This window comes from Mustela nigripes, chromosome X (genome assembly GCF_022355385.1).
Source record: "Mustela nigripes isolate SB6536 chromosome X, MUSNIG.SB6536, whole genome shotgun sequence".
NCBI classification, from domain to species: Eukaryota; Metazoa; Chordata; class Mammalia; order Carnivora; family Mustelidae; genus Mustela; species Mustela nigripes.
Window position 1 is genome coordinate 99,368,580 of NC_081575.1, and position 6,124 is coordinate 99,374,703.

A 6,124-nucleotide genomic window follows, 5' to 3' on the forward strand; every position below is an offset into this window, starting at 1 on the left:
GTAGCTCTTCTTTTTAAAGAATTTGCAGTCAGGTAGGAAAGAAAAAGTCCAAGAAAAGAAAGAATAGGCATGCAGTGATGTATTATAACCAAGAGTCCTTCAAAGTGCTAGGAAGGAAAAATTATTATTTTTTTCCAGGTGATGGAATCATAAATAAAGTAGCTGCTGGGTTTGAATTCCTTCCCTTCCTTTCCTCTCCTTCCATCTCTGGCCTCCTCGTTCCAGGAGGAAGTTCCACAAAATGATACATGAAAGGCAAGTTACCACATGTAACTTGTGTTACGCTCATAAAATATAACCAGGAATATATAAAATATAACCAGGAATATATAAAATATAACCAGGAATATATAAAATATAACCACGAATGAAGTTGGCAAAACTTATACTCTTGATTGCACTGGGCTCTAAATTTGGCTCTGAAAGTTTCGGGAACCACTGTGAAAGGGAAAACCTGGAAGATGTCACTAGTGTTGATAAGACAAATACAAACCCATTGTTTGGGAGAAGTAAAACTGCTCTGAACCAGAGACAGTCTCTAGGTATACTCATCAAGAAGATGTGGCAGAAAGCTAACATACAGAACAAGATTCTTGCACCAGGAGAAATAAATCAGTTGCAACTTACAGGACGAGTAACAGTTTATCAGGGTAGGAGGAGAAGAGATACACATTATACCAAAGAACAAACACATGCCACTATTCAAAGTTGATAGCATTTTTCAGTTCGTTTGGTAGAGTCATGTCATAGAGAGGTAGACAGAAGGGAAAGACTATGAGCTGATGCTTGAGAGGAAAACTGAGGTCACATTTTGAAGGAGCAGAAGCTACAGATGTGCTTGATCTTTATATTGCTGGCAAATTTTGAGGTTAGTACTGAAAACCAGTGAAGTTATACTGCTTGGTTCTAGCTACCATAAGATTTATAAGTGGGACAGGAGGGTGAGTGGACAAAAACTGATGACAATTAACAAAATCCCTCCATCTATGACTTCCAAGAAACACTAACTCCTAATCTGTGTTTCCATCACACAGTAATGTTCTGTTAGCGGGATTTGTTATTTAGACCTAACTAGGCCATTTCTTGCTCCTTACTCTTCTAAGTTTGCCAGTCATTTTGAGGATAGCATATATCCATTTTCCTGAAGAATATGACACTCAGAAGAGTAAGGAAAACAAAGTTCCCCGATCTCAAGAGTCAGTACTAAACATACCTACTTTTGTGGTCAGGTAGCTGGCTGAAGGAAGTAAAGGAGCCTCTGCTGAGTAGGAGTAGAGAAGAAAGAATTTATGTCCCAGTTCTAGTGTTTGCAGATTCTGATTGAAGATCCTTTGAGGAAGTTCTTTTCTAGACACACCAAGGTTCCTTCCTCAGCCCTTGTTGTCTAGATGGGCTGCAGCTGCAGGAGAATCAAGCTCTGGTGTTCAGCTTCATGTTTCTCAAGCACGCTAAGGACTTGCAAAAGACAGGCTTCCCCTTTCCTTCCAGCTCCTAGCTGGGGGATGAAATCTTACTTCTGCTGCCAGAGCACATGACCAGTTCCTTATCTGAGACCCTAGCTTCCATATAACAAAATGCCAACTCCGACATCTTTGCACGAGAAAAGTAAATTTACAAGATTGAACTGGATGGTCAAAGGCAGGGTTATCTCTCTTTCACTCTGTAGGATTTTCCTTCCTGGTAGCTTCCTAAGACCAGAGCCACTGTCTCTCAGACCCTGAGCAGGTGAATAATGGATCTCCTCATGAGATGTCCTTGACATAAGTCCTAACTAGAAGAATTTGTCATAGATTCTGCAGAGGGTTACACTGTACTGAGGCCCTTCCACATTGGATGGGCCTTCTCACGACTTGGTAGAGTGGGCAATATAATCTGCTACTTGCTGGGGTTCCAATCTTTGCTGAGGGGGGCAAATTTCCTCCATCAGCCATGCCTGGTCAGACTAAAGGGAGAGTTAAATGATGGCCAGCAGATCCCATCTTAATTCTCTTCCTTTTTATCTTTTAACCAAAAGGCATTCCTGTTGGCCTGGCAACATGGGCTCAACTTCTCAATGAGGACAGAGGGCAGGAATGTATGTGTTGGTAGCCAATGAACCAAGGACAAGGAAAGCTCTCTTGACCAAATGCAACCACCCTTTTAAGGAGATCTAGAAAATTAAAAATAGCTTTACAATGAAAGTAGAATAATTCACAGGGGCAAGTGTGGAGCAGAATTAAGTTTTCAGGCTATGGATAGACAAAGGCAGGAATTCTGATTAGAAGTAGAGCATTGTGAATGGTCACTGAACTAGGAGGAATCAGGAGGGTTGGATTACAGCCTCACTGTGCCATTGCAGATCTCTGAGAAGATGGCTTTATCTACCTGGGCCCCAGTTTCCTAATAGACAAGACAAGGTATTCCGATGAGGAAATCCCAGAGACTCTGCTAAGTGAATATGTAACAATTCTACCACTGGGAAGGCAGCGAATGCTCCGCTGGTGTTTGTAGCAGAAGAACTATGACCACTGGCCTTAACCACTTTCTTGGCCCCGAGGACTATTATTCTCTTTTAGAAAATGTTCTCAGCTACTACAGCATCTTTGCTCAAAGAAGAAGGGTAGACCCTAAAAAGCCACACTTGATGTTTGCATCCTGTGCTAATGATCTGCAATTCAGGAATGTTCCAGGCAGTGACACAAGTTTTTGCAAGAGAGAGACATTGATAGCTTTTATTTGACATGGAAACCTGGGAGGAGTAAAAAACCAAGGTGTTTGTTTAAGAAACAGTCAGTCCTATAGTTTTTAGGAGAGTTGGGGGAGACAGGACAAGGAAGGCTGTTTGTGTGTTCAGCATCCAGAAGGTAAGGTTGGGAAGAGAAAGGAGTAGACAGCAAACACCAGATGTTTCTGAGCAAAGCTGACTAATGTGCTACTACTGTTCTGCTAGATTTTATCAGCATAGCTGCCCACTATGGGTCTCACTCGCAAAAGCCCCATGAAGGAACCATGTCATTTTGACACATGTGAAAGGCTTGGCCAAATGCAGATAAAGTTCAAAATTATGACTGCTAGTTAGCTAAATCCCAGTGAAGCTTTGATTTTTCCCTAAAGAGACCTCAAGTGCATAAACTCTCCATTTGAATGTCACTGTGATTATGGAATCTTGATTCTCAAGGCCCCCTCTACCTGTCTTCAACTTCACCCCACTCTGAAACTTAACTCACAAAGGCAAAGTAGCTCAAGATCTCATTATGGCCCAAACATAAACCCTGTCAGCTAAGAGGCAGAAGCCAGCTATTGTTTCCTGACTTTCTGGGTGCAGAGAGGGCAGACCTAATACAGGTCATAAGTGAGGTGTCTGGGAAGCATATCTGCTGGTCCATGGAGTTTCATGAATACATTTCTGCCACAGAAATGGGAACTAATACAAGTCAGTCACTGTGCCAGGAGCTGGGACAAATATTGACAAAAATAAACATGAAAAGTTTTAGTAGGAGGAATACATTAGAGTTTTGGGGCAAAGGGGAGGGAAAGAGAGGAGTAAAGTACTCAATATAGTTGGAATGCTCCAGAATATGCGGCCTCCATTTGTTCTCCTGTCCTTTCTTTACATTAACTCTTCTTTGAATCTCTCTTCCATGTTTATGTGTAAATTCCCTCCTGTTGAGGCAGGGACTTGAAAAAATGGGATGAAGTTAGGATCAGTGAAGGAAGAGCAGGGTGACAAGAGGAGAAAGAATTCTCCCTACCCATTCCCTTAAGCATGCCACAGGTCTCTATTTGGACATCCTCAGAGGATCCTTCTCAAAGGATAGTTGGAAGAGGTAGATGATAGGAAAATAACTAGGGAAGAAAGTGGAAATTAAGCAACAGAATAAAGGTGGGTGCATTCAGAGGGAGGAATGGGTGAGAGGTGGGCTTTACTGCACTGTGAATAAATTTGAGCACTAAGCAGACCTAAATTCAAGTTCCAGATATTCACTGATGAGCCAAGCAGCCTCCATTCCTATGTAGAGAGTGGGAGTCTACGTCCCCTTTGGGTGATCTTTATGTTTCCACCCATAGAGAAAAAGTAATGACAGTGTGCCAGTTTCTGAGCCCAGCATTTAATACGCTGGCAAGTTCCATTTCTTGTCTTTTGGAACATGTATTATATAATGCTAGTTACCATGTAACTGATTATGATGAGGCCACCGTGCTGGTAGGAATAATGTAGCCACACAGAGAGGCCATGCAGAGTGAGATGCCTGATCCGCTCTGAGGTGTTCTAGCTGAGGTACAGATAACGTGAGTGAAAATGCCTCCAGATGATTCCATCTCCCGCTAACTGACAGTGGCCTCATGTGGGAACAATTCCACTGAGCCCAAACCACAGAAATGTGTTGTAATGATACAGCATTGCTTTTAGTCACATTTCAGGGATGTTTATTATGCAAAAATTCATAACTGGAAGAGAGATCTTAAGCAGCTTATTTCACCTCTCCTAGTTTTATTTCCTTATCTAGAAACTGGAGATCAGAGCAATGTCCAGCTTTGAGGGAAGCTGTGAGGCTTCAGTGAAACCAAGTGTGTTAAGACCAATCAGCACAAGATCTCACATAGCAGGCAGAAAAACGTATATATATTACGTGCTTCAATACTCAGTATTTTCTGTTCCAAAATGAAGAAGTGTTCATATTTTTGAAAAGTAGTAGCATGCATATTATATAAAGCCCTCAGTAGTGTCTGCAATAGCCCAATGGACAAATACACTGATATTCCTTCTATGAAGCATATGAATAGTCACATCAAGAGAGGTAAAGACAAATAAATAATTTGCAGTAGGTCAGCCAAGTTTCAGTCACCAAAACCATGCAAGGAAGGTTGAATGGGTTACCGCAAACACATCTGATTTTTCAGTCTTTTTTTTTTTTTGAGGTAGAATTCATATGTGCAATTATATATTTTAGGTTCATTTTAATTTGATATCTGTATGTGCTACAAAATCATCGCCACCAAATTCTAGTTATTTTTGATTGTGTATATGGGATAGTAGACTCTTTTTATTTTCTAAATGCACTCACGACATGCTTCTGCCTTCATTTTTCTTTTTATTCCTATAAAAATGATAGAGGCTAGCTTTTAATACTGATTTTTATATTAAAAATATCACCAATATATTCAGTTTTTGAGAGCACAATTTTGCTAATTGCTTGTAAAGATCCTTTGCAACAGTCTTTTGGCTCTGGCAGGCGAAATTCACAGCCAGCTCTTTGTTTTTTTCAGATGAGTGTGTGAGAGAGAAATTTAGCACCGAGGGAAAGGTAGGGCCGGTCAAGGGAAATGCTATTAAGCAAGACATACTGTCTGCAAGTCAAGATTCATCTGGTTTTTCTCTTCTAGAGAATCTGTCTCACATTTTAATGACCCTATGGCATCCCAAAGCAGGGTAGTATCCCAGGTAACCAGGAATAAGGCTTGCAAGATCATCAAATAGATGTGTTAGGGGACTCTGTCATAGTTAATTCACTTTTGCTAAATCCTCCAAGTGCTAATTTACCCAAAGGGCTTTCTCCCTCCACATTTAAATGAAACACAGTAGGAAGATGCCTTCTTTTCCATATTCTTCAGAATTATGACCATTTGAAGCATCTGGTACTGTCTGTTTCATCTGCAGAATATGCTGAAGGTAACATTTCCCCCTGATGGAAAGCCCGACAGGAATTGCTATAGGGAAGAAGGAGTCAAACTTTTTAGAGCTTATTTTCTTTTCCAATGTGAGCAGAGCTAAATCCTTAAATACATTTTTTTTTTTCTAGAAGAAAAAGTAGACTCACACAAAACCCCATTATTATGAGACATTTTCTTTTGTCTGAAAGTAACCAGATATCTCATGGCCAAATTATAGAGCAGTGACAACAGTTATTCAGTTCTGAATAACTGAGTCTTGCAAGCACTGTGAATCCGAAGCTGCCGGGAGTGCAGTCACTGTCAGCGATGGTGTGTCTCCTTCCACAGCCAGTGCGAGGGCTCATCGCAACCTGGGCATTGGCTCCGTTTAACCTCAAAACATCAACCCACCCCTGAAGTCCTCCCTGTTGTTGTTTCCTTTCTCCCCCAACCCCCTGGGCTCACTCCCTTCTCAATGGATGTTTTTCTTTCT